The sequence below is a fragment of the Anolis sagrei genome, chromosome 1 (genome assembly GCF_037176765.1).
Source record: "Anolis sagrei isolate rAnoSag1 chromosome 1, rAnoSag1.mat, whole genome shotgun sequence".
Classification (NCBI taxonomy): Eukaryota; Metazoa; Chordata; class Lepidosauria; order Squamata; family Dactyloidae; genus Anolis; species Anolis sagrei.
This window is the reverse complement of record NC_090021.1, coordinates 254,885,830-254,901,981: the sequence shown is the minus strand read 5'-3', so window position 1 is coordinate 254,901,981 and position 16,152 is coordinate 254,885,830. Positions and strand designations below refer to the sequence as shown.

General features: G+C 41.5%; 1 protein-coding gene across 2 annotated transcripts in view; it reads right to left on the bottom strand.

Moving 5' to 3' along the window:
• BMAL1 (basic helix-loop-helix ARNT like 1) overlaps positions 1–13,048 on the bottom strand; it is a 72,770-nt gene extending 59,722 nt beyond the window's left edge. For both annotated transcript variants that reach the window (XM_060766764.2, XM_060766757.2), the window contains exon 1: positions 12,839–13,048. The gene's annotated coding sequence lies outside the window, so the exon portion shown is untranslated. The remainder of the gene's footprint in view (positions 1–12,838) is intronic.
• Between the last annotated feature and the right edge of the window lie 3,104 nt (positions 13,049–16,152).

The following is a 16,152-nucleotide window of genomic DNA, read 5'->3' as shown; positions in this document are numbered from 1 at the left end:
ACTGTATCCACCTACGCCTACTAACATTACCAGGGGAGGGTCTTCTTCAAATATCTTGGTTCAAGAGTATATGTAGACAACAAAACTGTTTTCCTTGGTGCAACAAGAATAAATGTTCTTTTCACTGAAGTTTAACTGGTGTCACTGCCAACAATGCAATTATTTCAACACCAGCTCACAGCTTTTATCTATACATTTTAAAAGGGTTATTATGTTTGTTGGACTGTATTTGCTTCCTTTATTTTTGTGATTTTAATGTTTTCATTGCATTGTGCATTATTTTAATGATATTTATACAAAACTATAATATCAGTAAGGAAGGTTTGCTTAATTTAAAACAGAGTACTTCATTGCTCCTGAAGTTAATGGGACTACCATAATTTTAATTTAGGACTTCAGTGGAAGCTGTTTATGAAGCTATTGCCAGTCAGCTACAGTCACACAAACTGAAATCGTGGCACAAAATGCTCATGGGTTCCATCCACACAAGCTGTGGAGCATGTCACCCAAATAATGATAATGATAATGATAATGATAATAATAATAATTTTTCCATCAATTGTTCTTATTCAAAATAAAATTTACTTGGTTCCCTTAAAATTTTGCTACTTGCAACCTCACAAACATTTCTGCAGAAACAAGCATCAGACTGGTGAAGATAAGAATGAAGATCACTATGGTCTAAATCTATTTGGTAGTTCTACCTAAAAGAAATCCACTGACTATGTTACTGAATAAGACAACATTAAGGAAATCCCACTAGTTTCATGGGTCTACTCTAATTTAATGAGTCCCCTTTGGGGATATAAAGTGAGGTATAGATAAATATAATAATAATAATAATAATAATAATAATAATAATAGCTGGTGCTAGCAACTATATTTGAGCTGACTCAATGTTTATTGTTATATCTGAACCCAGACAAAGAATAGTTATTTTTAACAATGTTTAGTGAAACAAGGTAACTTCAATCTCCGATTTACAATTTAGTGAAGAAGCCACCATTTATTTATATCCAGACAGAACGGAAAGCCTCTAATTAAATGTGGATGTATAAATAAAAATTAACAATATGAATAAATTCTATTGATTTTTCAACAAACCAGAAGTGATATTTCTGTATCAAAAACACTGAAGGGAATATCCTTTATAAAGAAATAAAAAGTGAACAATTATAATGTGGAAGAGATCATGTGTTATAAATACTAAAATAAACCTTATCATCCTCACTCATGAACAATTGTTTTTAAAAACTATAAACTTACAGTTCTGAAATGAGAAAAAGCAAAAACTAGGATATTCACTATAAAGATTAATTAATGCAAGCAGTATATTCATTGTCTGGAGATAGGGATGCAATTTACTTGATCAAATTGAACTAGTAAACATGGAAAAATAATTTTTGACATTACTCATTTATAATAGTAAAAAAAATATGACTTGACAGTCATTATTTCCATATTACTAGATTAATCACTGTTCATTCAGCCTACATTATTTATTCTGCTCCTAGAACTATGATTGCTCTCACTGTAAACAGACAGACAGCTGTAAGTTTGCATTTTCTGTGAACAATTGCCTCTGGATAAATGACCTGGTCAACACTGAATGTTTATCCTTGAATGACACTTAAATTTGAATGGATAATGGCAGTAATTAAGTCCTAGAAATGCACTAGGAAATATAGGTACAATGCAATGTAGCTAGATGGTAAAAGAGTATGTTTCCCTAAGAAACACCATAAAATCAAAAAGAATTTTAGAAAAAATGTTAGAATAGCAAGTAGTTATTGTTTTATTGTAGAAAACTATAGAAAGAGAGCTTTAAAGTTCTTTATATTGAATTTCGGGATTGTTCTATTTGTAGTCATTTTCATTCAAAGAGGTTAGAATAGATTAATTTAACATCCCTTCCATATAAATCAGCCTCCCCCAGATGTGTGCTATAACAAATGTATCAGTTGTTACATGTGAAGCAAGACTGTTTTTGTTATTTGCAACTCCCAAAATATTGGGAAGGTATTAGATTGGAGCAGACCTCTCAGAAAGAATGTGTTCCTTTCTAAAATGCTACATCATTTCCACTAAATTAATTTCTGCTCCCCCTCCAGTTTCCCCAAGCTACATGGCCACCCATATGTTTGCTTCTATGCATGAGGCACCTAGGCTTCTGCCTACACAGAAAGCAGCACAGAGAAGCAAACTATGTAGTCTATACTCTTTGATAAAAGTCAGAATGCCACACACTGTACATTTTAGAGCCCAGCAAGAATCTACAAAGGAATATTCAGCAAAAGATTAAAAAGGTTTATTTTTGTTCCACATTCATTCACTTGAATCCAGGTCCATGAAAGAGAAAAAAAGTGGTCCATCACACATTAACAACCATTCCCAAAATGTGACATGAACTAAAATTTCAATATTTGGCATGAACAACAAACATAAACAATAAATGAACAGCAAGCAACCAGCAGTGCTTGCTAAACTGGCAATAGACCTGCATCCTCAATCCTGCACAGCATTTGTCTCAGCTAAGCAGTCAGACAGAATGATATGGGTAAAGAAGATGTACTTTGTTGGAAAACACAAACTAGCAAGCACCATTATGCCCCTGAATGACTACATCCAATTTTATCTCAGTCAACAGAAGATGAATCGGAACTTATTTTCCTGAGAAGGAATTTTCAATTATTGCAGTTGGGCTTCTAATTTTCAAACAAGGTCCATTATGTGCTGATCATTTTCAATTTCTCCTGTTTTTGAAAATGGAAAACTTGCCTCAAGGTACTACAATCACTAGTGAAGAATGGCAAAGGTATAAAGATAGTTAAATCTTTTTCTCGTCAGCTATGTTTGGTGAGCCCCCAGTGGAGAAGTGGGTTAAACCGCTGAGCTGCTGAACTTGCTGACTGAAAGGTCGCTGGTTCAAATCCAGGAAGTGGAGTGAACTACGGCTGTCAGCCCCAGCTTCTGCCAACCTAGTAGTTCGAAAACATGCCAATGTAAGCCGATCAATAGGTACCGTTCCAACGGGAAGCTAACGGCACGCCATGCAGTCATGCTGGCCACATGGCTTTGGAGGTGTCTACAGACAATGCTGGCTCTTCAGCTTAGAAATGGAGATGAGCACCAATCCCCAGAGTTGGACACCACTGGACTTAATGTCAGGGGAAAGCCTTTACCTTTACCTTATGTCTGCTGAAAGGCAGAAGGCAGGCTCTCCTGCAGCAGAGCCAAGACTTCGCCAAAGACAAAGCCAGGTGGATCTCATTTTCTATTTCTATTTATCCCCCAGTTTTGCCTTGAGACATCCTTCCTATTTAGAAATTCACCTCTCTCCTTTGGTGGCAGTGGTAGCAGCAGCAGCGGTGGGGGGAGGGGGGGGCTCTAGTAATTGTGTTTCAGAGGAAAAGCTGTTGAAGCAAGTGAACTGTACAAGCTCTGTAACCAGAACATTGGCTGTAGCTCTTTGGGCTGGCTGATGTTTCCAAGCACTTTTTAAAGGCAGCCCATAAAGAGTGTACTACAGTAATCTAAATGGGATTTCTTCGAGGTACAGGTTTTAAAAGACTCGCTGCAGTTCTTGTGCATCCTTTTTCAGATACAAATCACAACCACACAGCACATATTCATATCATATTCCAGTCCAGGGAGGCTAACGTTATTTCACCTTTATTGAGCAAAATCTAGTCTATAGTTTGTCAGAAGCCTAACAGATTTCCCACTGTTACTCCAAAACCAAACACAACAGTAAAGTATTATCAATATCACAAAAAGATTCCCAAACAACATAAAAGTGAAGCAAGTCAAACCACTTTTCACACCTACATTTGCTTTCAGTTCTCTCAACCCATCTACCCCAAAGGTAAAGGTTTCCCCTAACATTAAGTCTGGTTGTGACCGACTCTGGGGTGGTGGTGCTCATCTCCATTTCTAAGCTGAAGTGCTGGCATTGTTCGAGACACCTCCAAGGTCATGTGGCCAGCATTACTGCATGGAGCGCCATTACCTTCCTGCAATTTACTCACATTTGCATGTTTCCAAACTGCTAGGTAGGCAGAAGCTTCCCCATACACCCCTAACTGTTTAAAAAAATACATACAGAATAGCTGGATAAATCTTATGACAATTTACTCAGAAATAAAATGGCTACCATGCATACACAAGATTGGGCTATCAGTGTATTTAAGATGCAGGTGGGGAAAAGCATCAATTAACTCTGAACGAAGTTACAAGGTCTTGTGAGCGGGCTATGCCATTCACTGGCAATACCGTTTGGTCTAGGAGCAGCCCACTGGCATCATTCCTACTAGAAATTAACCCAGCATACTACAGTGTGGCATCAAACCAACATCACAAGCTGTTCCAGTTCTTGCAGCTGACTTGGAAACACTGCGGTCGGCCGTTAAGACTCTTAATATCAAGCTTCTCAAATAGCTGGAGAGTGAAAAGGTTACTAAGTATGTGCTCACCAGCCAAACGTCATTGCAGTTGTATGTGAGAAAAGATGACCTGGAAGTAGTTTGTTGCTGTTTTCTGAATGGTGACCTTTATGGAACCAGTGACGTACAAATACTCATGAAAGAAGGAAAGACTCGAAAGGAAAGGGGATTCATCAACTGCTTTTGCAATTCTACAGGTTTTTAATTCCAACGATAAAGGATGCCAAGACCTTCACAATGTTAAGGAAGTTCAACTGAAGGCATCCTGGATATCTAGTTATTGAACCCTATTTATCATATCAAGTTTTAACCTGTTAACATGATTGTTTTTAATCTATTAAATTAAATTGTTTTAACATGTCAGTATAAATCTTACTTCCATGCTATCCTGAGTTCTTTTAGGAAAATAAATATTTTATACATTGTATCAGAGGCCCTGGTGGGCCAATAGACCATCCATCCATTGAGACAGACACAGAGAGATTTCTCAGAATAACTGAATAATTATCACCAGAGAATTCTCAGTATAACTGAATAACTATCACCAAAAGTGAACCCAGTCTACAGAATTAATGCACTTTGACACCGCTTTAATTACCATAGCTCAATGTTGTGGAAACCATGGGAGTTGTAGTTCGGTAAGCACTCTCTACCAGGATTTTACAGCTTTGAGCTATGGCAATTAAAAGTGATAACAAACTGTGTTAATTCTACAGTGCAGATGCTTCCAAAGTTCAATTGAGGAGAGTCTATATGAAAAATGAATTGGACCCCTCCTCCTATTACCTACAAGCATATTACAAGAATACACTTGTGATGCAAAGAGCTGCTCACTGGACAACAGGAAGCTTCAGAGTAGTTGTTGGAACTAGAGTATTGAAGGAACTAGTAGAAGTAATTTCAGAACCACTGGCAAATAATCTTTGAGAATTCTTGAAGATCAGGAGAAGTCCCAGCAGACTGGAGGAGAGCAAATGTTGTCCCAATATTCAAGAAGGAGGAAAAAATAGGACCCAAACAATTACTGTCCAGTCAGTCTGACATTCATACCAGGAAAGATTCTGGAGCAGATCATTAAGGAGGCAGTCTGCAATCACTTAGAAAGGAATGCTCTGATTATTAAAAGTCAACATGGATTTCCCAAAAACATATCATGCCAGACTAATCTTTTTTTGATAGATTTACGAGCGTGGTAGATGAAGGGAATGCTGTGGACGTAGCATATCTTGATTTCAGTAAGGCCTTCAACAAGGTCCCCCATGACCTTCTTGCAAACGAACTAATCAAATTTGGGCTATTACTATTAAGTGTTTCTGTAATTGGTTAAGCGAGTGAACCCAAGTGGTGCTCACCAATGGTTCCACTTCATCCTGGAAAGAAGTCAGTAGTGGGTTTGGTCCTGGGCCCACTATCGTTCAACATCTTTATTAATTACTTCAATGACGATTTTATTGTTTGGCACTGAATGGTGCCTGTTGGTAGCTGTCCTGAGTCCTCTTTGGAGGTGAAAAGGGTGGGATAGAAATGCTCCTAATAAATAAATATATATATTAGAGGACATGCTTATCAAGTTTCCAAAAACACCAAATTAGGAGGGATAGCTAATACTCCAAAAGACAGGATCAGAATTCAAAATGACCTCAACAGGTTAGAGAGCTGGGACAAAACTAACAAAATGAATTTCAACAAGAAGAAGTGTAGGATACTTCACTTAGGCACAAAAATGAAATACAATGATACAGAATGGATGGTGCCTGGCTCAACATCGGTGCATGTGAAAAAGATCTTGGCACCTTCATGGAAAACAAAATGTAAAGATGCAGCAGCTAAAAAAGCCAATGGGATTTTGGGTTGCATCAAAAGGATGTGTCTAGATCGAGGGAAGTCATGGTGCCTCTCGATTCTGCTTTGCTCAGACCTCACCTGGATTACTGTGTACAATTCTGGGCACCACTGTTTAAAAAAGATATTGACCAAGCTAGAAGGTGTCCAGAGGAGGGCAACTAAAATGATCAAAGGTCTGGAGACCATGAATCTGTATGAGGAGCATCTTAAAGAGCTGGGTATGTTTAGCTTGCAGAAGAGAAGGTTAAAAGGAAACACAATAGCAAGGTATAAATATGCAAAAGAATGTCATAAGGAAGAGGGTGCAGGCTTGTTTTCTGCTGCCTTGGAAACTAGGACTCAAAGCAATGGGTTCAAATTACAGGAAAGGAGATTCCACAAGAACATTAGGAAGAACTTCCTGACCTTGAGAACTGTTCAACAGTGGAACTCACTGCCTCAGAGTGTGATGGAAGCTCCTTCCTTGAAAGCATTTAAACAGAGGCTAGATGGCCCATGTGGTCTCTTCCAACTCTATGATTCTGTGGTTCAGGAATTATGGACATAAAATGAAGATAAGTATTAGTGACAACATAGCCAGGTTAATTGTGCATCCATACACAATCCATGCCAGAGAATGGGGAAAACTGCTGTGTTTTTTTATTTACTTCAATAGGAGGTAAGCATTTCTTTTCATTTAATGAGGACAGTTTTTTAATTTTTCACATGCTCATTAGTACATCTAGTTTGGTGTACTTCATCCCTGACCTATGCTTGAAGCTGCTTTAAACTGTTCCCTGTGGGACCCTATCTTTTTATGAAACAGGAGAGATTCAATATTTGGTAAGGGAAGCATGTCTTACTTTTTTACTTTCTCCACACAACAGGTCATGCTGTAGTGGTTGTATTCAGAATATGACACAAGATGTATTTTCAATGTATAGATACACACACAAAATTAAGGCTCTAAAAATTACAATTAGATGTTTACAATCAGACTCAGTGTTCATTACATGCTGGAATGTTTAAGTAAAAGTTTGAGAATTATAGAATCCTATGGCTGCCTAAATTATACAGAAATGAGACAAACTTCACTTCACTTTATCTCTTAATTAGTCGCTCTCCACCAAGGTGCTCCGAGCGACTTACAATCTAAAATAGCATTTACACAATATAAAAACATTCAACATAAAAACATTCAACAGTGAATGTTTGGTGGTGCATTTAAGTAATCAAACTTAAGATTTTAAGTACATGATAGTATAATCCATTCCAAGTATTCAATAGAATTAAAGTGCAATTCTATACTAGTCCACTCAGAAGCAAGTTATGCTAGGAATTACTCCCACATAACCAATTCAGTATTAATTACTACAGCATACGTTGATAACATAGACAGTATTTCTATAAACGTAGCATACGAATAACACAGCTATGTGTGAATGCTTTTTTCATCAAATGAGAAAATTTGGAAATTGTATAACTTGCCTGTTTAGTTATGACTAGATCTGGTAAATGTTTTGAACAACTTTTCAAGGCAAAATTGGCACTAGTTTGAACAAAACATTGTAAAGTGCATCATATGGCAATGCCACTCCAACTCAACAACTATGAATCTTCCTTCTACCCAATCCTGATTGTTTTCTACATATTAAATGTGTTCACATACATATCTGGTCATTATTCTCAAGATTTGATGGCAGTGTCCTTTGCTATTGTGAGAGCTATTTAGGATGTAGTTGCATGAGTTCAGCAGGCACTTACTGGATGGTGCCTGTGGCATAAGTGATGGGACACAATGCTTCCTGCCCTGTATTCATGCTATTTATGGAACCTATTTTTTTTTTGTAAATATAGGCATTTGGCAGTCATGTGTTCCCTACTATTCTACCACAACACTAGAACAGTGAACCATCACTAGTTTGCTCTTTTATATTTAAAAAGCTTCAAGCATTTAGTCAACTCTCACCACGCTGCTCTGCCTCTTAAAAATCTTAACTAGAATTTGAACAGCACAGCTGTGTGCGCTTGTACTGAGAATGCAGAGTCCCTCCAAATTCAATACAGTTTAGAAGTATGTACAGGTCTAAACTGTTAAATGTATGCATCCCATGATGCAAAGCTATAATCTAGTGTTGTTTACAAAAGAAATGAATATATATAGTTGATCATCAGTATGGCTATTCTTCTGGCAAGGAACTGTAATAAACTAGCTCCCTAATATGAACTCAGGATATCATTTTAAAGATGATATATGGGGTGTAATAGCATTTGTTTGCTTGTTCATAAAACCCAGAAAGACTCTTATTTCTAAGAAATTCTACAGTTATATTCATGCTTATTTTCATGTAATTGTCACTGAGATTTAACTGACTTTATATCTGAGCAAGTTCAATTAAGACTATGGCTTAAATCCAATCATTAGTCCAAACTAAAGAAAACTTACTTAATCAGCTGCTGAACTGAAAGTTAACACTTATGTAAATCTCATTAGTTAAAAAGGTTTAGTGTAGGTGGGACTGGCAACTGGGTTTAGGCCTACAACCTTAATAAGTTACAATGCATTAAGCAGAACTACTCAATGGGTTCCAACCATACTTCAGCGCCAAGTATCTTATCTATGTTTATCTGATCATACTAGGAAGTTATTCTCAATCTCCACATGGTCCTCACTGTTGGCAAATGCAATTTCTCTATTCCAGGGCAAACGGAATGTCACAAAACAAGCTGATGGGATTTATCTTCAAGAACCTCACTTTTTAAAGGGGGGGGGGTATTTATCTATTTATTTATCTTATTTACCACCCCCTTTCTCTACTCGAGGGAGACTCAAGATGGCTTACACATGGCACCTAGACAGTGCCTTAAGACATACAAAATTCATCTAAAATAATTTGGGTTAGAATTATAACATAAGTATAATTAAAATACATTCAAGATTAGAGACATGCCACCCAGAGTTCAAGGTCTAAGGCCATTCCATGATCAATTGTACATACAGTGTTCCCTCACTTATCGCAGGGGTTACATTCCAGGACCACCTGCAGTAAGTGAAAAATCGCGAAGTAGGGACATACACACACACACACACAGAGTATTTACAATCCTAATTACTGTACATCATAATTTTTAATGATGTATAATATTCTTTTAGTGTTAGAATTAATATTTTTAATATATGTTTATACATTTTGTCATTTTAAAATCAGAAATGCCTCGCCCGACTTTATCGGGCAAGGGCTGTTGCAGCGGTGGGCGCCTTCCCGCTGGCCATGTTACTTGCAGAGGGCTTCTTCTTGCCAGAAGCCCCCTGCACAGCAGGAAGTTTCCCACCGCTTGTATGGCTGGCCAAGCGGCAGGCTCCACCCCGCCCCTGGATTAGCCAGGGTTGGCTTCTGGAGCCCTGGGGAGGCCACTGAGGCCCAGGGCAGCCGAGGCAAGGTGGGGAAGCCGGCCCTGGAACAGAGGAGAGAAAAGGCAGCCACGGAGGGCTTGTCAAAGGTAGTGGCTCACCGGCTCCAATAAATTAGTATTTATTAAAAATACATTGGAGCCCCCGGTGGTGCAGTGGGTTAAATCACTGGGCTGCGAAACTTGTTGACCAAAAGGTCACAGGTTCAAACCCGGGAGCAGCGTAAGCTTCCACTATCAGCCCCAGCTTCTACCAACCTAGCAGTTTGAAAACATGCAAATGTGAGTAGATCAATAGGTACTGCTCTGGCGGGAAGGTAACGGCACTCCATGCTGTCATGCCAGCCACATAACCTTGGAGGTGTCTAAGGACAATGCTGGCTCTTCGGCTTAGAAATGGAGATGAGCACCACACCCCAGAGTCGGACACAACTGGAGTTAATGTCAAGGGAAAACCTTTACCCTACCTACCTAAAAATACATTTTTTTTAAACGGCAAAACAGCGAGTCCGCATAAGGCAAACTGCAAGACAGTGAGGGAACACTGTAATTCCACTGCACTGTCCTATTTTTTTAAATCCTGCTCCCAGAACCAGGTTTCGACTTTCCTCCTGAAGGCTAGGAGGGAGGGGGTTAATCTAATGTTGCTAGGGAGGGAGTTCCACAACCAAGGGGCCACCACTGAGAAGGCCCTATCTTTTGTCCATACCAATCGCACTTGCAAGGAAGGTGGGATCTAGAGCAGTGCCTCCCCAGATGATCATAAACTCTGAACTGGTTCATAGGGGAAGGTTCAGCCAGGTAGACCGGGCCGGAAATGTTTAGGGCTCTATAGGCTAAAGCCAGCGCTTTGAATTGTGCTCGGAAGCAGACTGGCAGCTAGTGGTTCCCTCTTGAAGTAAGACTCAAGCCTGTTCCAAAAATCAATGCTTCCTCTCATATGCCCAATAATCTTGGTTCACCCAGTAGTCAACCAAAAGAATAACTCATATCAAAATACCATCTCCACCTCATAAGCAGTCTCAGTAATGGATTTTCACCATGAAGTTATAATCATCAGCTAGAAAGAGGGATAGTGAAGCTGTATGAAAAGAGTGATAGGGTAATGGTCAAAATAAGGACAACTGTGGCAAGGCTTTTATAAAAGTGTGATATGCTTGATGGACACTCTTTCACTTGGAGGCAGAATAACACACACAAAAAGAATTCTTCAATTAAAACATCCAACTCATATTTATAAGCCACAGAGATAATTTTTGGAGTATACCAATATAGAATGAGTTCCCTTGCTCATAACCCTAAAGCAGATAAGAATGTATTTGGAAGTACACACGATACTTTGTTTACAATTGCTAGGAAGTTAAACAGGACTTAGTTCCCAGTAAACAGGTTTCATTCCCTTTGAGAGCTGGAGAGCTGAGCCTGTTTATTCAATGTTGTCTCTTTCAAAGCTTAATATCAGTTATGTGAGTTTTATTATTTTTTGTCTCTCTGAGCATCTTCCTAGTTTTCTATAAGTTTGTTTCAAAATGAATTCAAAATATGTATTCCACTGTCTATGCTGAAGTTTAAAAGCAAAAAGGTCAGCCAAGTGTGGCATTAGTAGATGCCGAACGGCCAGGAACATTGTTTCCAAAATAATAATTAAAACGAAAAGCCAACTATGGAGTTAGAATGCGAACTCCATCCTCCATCCTGTAGCATGCTGGGCAGGAATGTCTTCCAAATCAAAAAGAAAGAAACCCTACAGAACTGGCATTGGAATCATGTGGCTTTTTATTATTATTTATTAACTTTATTTGTACCCCGCTAGCAACTCCCGAAGGACTCAATGCAGCTTACAAAGGCCAAGGCCTCAAAACACAACATAACAGTACACAACCTAAAGAGACCATACTCTACAGTGTGTCCTTGGATGATGTTTGGTCCCAGGCCCTCCATACATACAAAAATCTATGGACGCTCAAGTCCCATTATATACAATGGAGTAGTAAAACCAGTTCTCTTTGCATAAAATGGCAAAATTAATGCTTTTAGACGTCTTTTCAAGCTGCGGATAGTTTAATCTATGGGTGCTGTATCCGTAGATAAGGAGGGCCTGTTATAAACAAACTGAGCTCCCTCAAGGAAGGGAAACTATGGTAATGTCCATTTCCTTATCTCTCCTCAGCCACCCAGGACAAGCTCTTTCTTTGATACTTTCCCTGTAACAAATAACATGTCAGGAAATACAGACATGCGCCCCTTGGGAGTTGTAGTTTGGTGAGGCACCAGCACTCCTGAGCAAAGCATGCTAATAGACTTTGTAAAACTGCAGCTGTCTTGATTCTATAGCAGGCATGAGCAAACTTGGGCCGACCATGTGTTTTGGACTTCAACTCCCACCATTCCTTACAGCTTAAGCGGCTGAGGGGGAAAAGAAAAGGGCCCAAGGATGTAAGGAATGGTGGGAGCTGAAGTCCAAAACACCCCATGCATGAGCTATCTTGACTTACTAATTTGCATATGGTTTCTGATTGGTCCGCCTCAACATTCCAACATTCTTAAGTGGCTGAGAGGAAAAAGGAAGAGGCCTGAGGCTGTTAGGTATGGTGGGAGTTGGAGTCCAAAACACCTCGAGGGACGAAGGCTGCCCATGCCTGTTCTACAGCATTGAACCATACTACCAAACTGTGTCAATTCTACAATGTAGACGTACCCTTAGAAATACAGTAGAATGTGGTGCATTTACACAGTAGAATGAATGCATCCTGGCACCCCTTTAACTGTCATTGCACAATGTGATGGCTACCTGGGAGTTGTAGCTTTACGAGGTCTTGAGCAAGCTACCCCCCCCCCCCCCGGATTGCACAGCAGCTAAAGCGGTGTCGAAGTGCGTTAAGGAGACGCTGAGCGGCCTCTTACAAGCCGGACGCGTGTATTTTGTGCCGTGAGGACCCTCGCCCACCCTTTTTGGGCATATTACGCAGAAGCAGAGCCAACCGCATTGACAGACACACACACAGAATAGCTATTCCCCCCGGGCTTCCTCCGAAGGGGAACCGCTCCAACCGCTCCTTCCCCTCAGCTGCAGCCAAAGGGATCCCCTTCGCCTCGGCTTCAGCACAGCAGGGATTCCCCCGTGGCCTCCCCTCCCCACCTTGGGCCGCCCGTTTCCTCACCGTGTTTCGAAGGGCGCGGGGGTCACGGCTGGGCGCCCCCTCTCTCTCTCTCTCTCCCTCCCTCCTCCTTCCTTCCTTCCTGCCTTGCCTCCTCTTGCGCCGCGTAGCGAAAGGAGTGGCGCCCGGCGCAAGCAGCAACAGCAGCAGCCCCTGTACCTGACCTACTTTCCGCCTGGCTTGCCGCTGAACGTCGCACCACTAACCTACTTTCCAACCAATGGCTTCTCCCCCCGCACCGAGCCCCCGACCAATCGCGGGGCACAACCCTCCAGAGCCAATCGTCGCCCAAAGAGCGGCCCCTTCGGCCCGCCTTCCGACCCGGGCGGCCAATCGCCATCGCCGCCCGGCGAGTGAAGGCGTCGGAATGGCGAGAACGCGCTTGTGGTTCCCGCCTGCTTTAGAAGACAGGAGGAAGGGAGGGAGGAGGGTTGTGGGGAGAGGCGCGCGCGCACTTCTCTCTCGCGCTGCCTCCCTGCCAGCCTCGGGTGGCTCCAGCGGCGAACGGTTGCGTAAGGGACTGTTTGGGACGGGCGGGACCCGGATGTAGGGCTGCCGAGGCGCGGCCCAGCTTCCCCTGCGCGCGCTGCTGTCGTCACAGGGAGGCCGCCCGGGGACTCCAACGCCGCGCGCCTCAGATCCCTTCGAGTCTCCGAGGGGGCCTCGCTCCTCCTCCTTCCCGGTGGCGCCTGAGAAACGTTTCAGGATGGCAGGGAGCACCCCTTCCCCCCTTCCCACCACACAGACCTGTAACATTGAGAATTACACCCACCTTACTATTTTGTTTTCTCGTTTTATCAAAATGTTCTATTCCGTAACGAAAAATTGCCTCAGGTCTTCACCATCAGGTACAGGTTGAGTATCAGAAGTGCTTAGGACCAAAATGTCCAGTATTTGGGATTTTTTTAAATCATATTTTGGAATATTTGCATGTATCAATTTTTTTGTCGTGTCAGAAGCGACTTGAGACACTGCAAGTCGCTTCTGGTGTGAGAGAATTGGTTGTCTGCAAGGACGTTGCCCAGGGGATGTCCGGATGTTTTGATGCCCCCATTGGCGCAGTGGGTTAAACCCCTGTGCTGGCAGGACTGAAGACCGACAGGTCACAGGTTCAAATCCGGGGAGAGGCGGATGAGCTCCCTCTATCAGCTCCAGTTCCCCATGCGGGGACATGAGAGAAGCCTCCCACAAGCAGGGGCGGCTCAACCCATTATGCAAAGTAAGCATTTGGAGTATAGTTGATTTTGCCCAGGGGCACTCTTGAGGTGCTCTTAGGGAAAAATAGATCTTGACATATGTGAGTTGTAGTTTCTGGGATGTATAGTTCACCTACAATCAAAGAGCATTCTGAACTCCACCAATGATGGAATTGAACCAAATATGGCACACAGAACTCCCACGACGAACAGAAAATATATATCAGTGATTGGTTGGGGGGAGGGGGCACCAAAATACTGTTTGCTTACCATTGAAAATTACCTCGGGCTGCCTCTGCCCACAAGGATGTATCAAATGAGTTATCCTGAAGGTAGAACCCCACAGTCTCAACAGGGAACTTGCATGTATTTCATACACAACTTTGATACAAAGTTTGCACAATATCTTTTAATACTTCTGTGTTGTTGTTTATTTGTTTAGTTGCTTGTGACTTTTCGTGACCTGGACCAGCCCACGCCAGAGCTCCCAGTTGGCCATCACCATCCCCAGCTATCACCAGCCCCAGCTCCCTCAAAGTCAAGCCAGTCACATCAAGGATGCCATCCAGCCATCTTGCCCCTCTCCCTTTTTCCTTCCACTTTTTCCAGCATCATTGTCTTCTCTAAGCTTTCCTGTCTTGTCATTATGTGGCCAAAGTACTTCATCTTGGCCTCTAATATCCTTCCCTCCAGTGAGCAGCCAGGCTTTATTTCCTGGAGTATGGCCTGGTTTGATCTTCTTGTAGTCCAAGGCACTCTCCAAATTTTCCTCCAACACCACAGTTCAAAAGCATCTAACTTCCTTCGCTCAGTCTTCCTTATGGTCCAGCTCTCACATCTATAGGTTGCTACAGGGAATACCATGGCTTTGACTAGGCGGATCTTTGTTGCAAGTGTGATGTCTCTACTCTTCACTATTTTATCGAGATTGGTCATTGCTCTCCTCCCAAGAAGTAAACGTCTTCTGATTTCCTGGCTGCAGTCTGCATCTGCAGTAATCTTTGCACCTAGAAATACAAAGTCCGTTACTGCCTCTATTTTTCCAATTCTCAATCAGTTTGGTTGCCATAATCTTGTTTTTTTATGTTTAACTGCAGCCCAGCTTTTACAATTTCTTCTTTCACCTTGGTTATGAGGCTCCTCAACTCCTCCTTGCTTTTGACCATCAAAGTGATATCATCTGCATATCTAAGCTTGTTAACATTTCTTCAGCAATTTTAAATCCAGCCTTGGATTCATCAAGCCCCTCACATTGCACAATGTGTTCTGCATACAAATTGAATAGGTAGGGTGAAAGTATGCAACCCTGCCGTACTCCTTTGAACCACTGGAAAGCAAAGGTGTCAGTATCTCAGCCATTTCTTTGGATATTTCCGGATAAGAGATATTCAGCCTGTACAGTTTTTTTCCACAATTTGCTTTGGTATTTCTATGCTTCAAAATGTGTGATTAAATGAAATTATATTAAAATTCCTAATAAAATTTGTGAAATAACTGTGTGTGGTATAAAAGAAATATTGAATTTGTTTGAATTCAGCACTTAAAAATCTTATTTACAACAGCTACAATATTGAAAACAGGTATTTATCATTGCACACCTATGAATTTGTTCTTTTGTCTCTATGGGCAAATGCTTCCTGGATTATGAGGCTGCCTTTGCAATTGAATCTTATTTTCTTCCAGGCTTTCTGCGATTCCAAGTGTGGTAGGGCTGTGATGGGAAATTGCAATATGTCGGTAGTCATTTGGGTGGCCTGCAGGAGCATAATTTTTATTATTCATTGAAGTAATGGAACTCGAGGCATGTTAAGAATTGGAGTAAGAAAATAGAGCATTGGTTCCCAACCTGTGGGCCGCGAGACCTAAAATAAGGTCTGCGAGATGTGGGGAAAATTGGCACCAGGGGTGCATTGGAGGAGAGAGGGAAGGAAGGAAGGAGCACCAGCGCGTTGCCCTCACCCTTACCAGTGCTTTCTCAGCCTAGGTTTCTCAGACCAGGATGGAGAAAACTCACCTGGCGATATGCGTGAGGGAGCGAGAGAGTGAAGGAGAGGGAGAGAGGAAAGAAGGCTGTTGCACTTGCCAGCACTTCCTCAGCCTTCAGAGGCTTCCCAGGCCAGG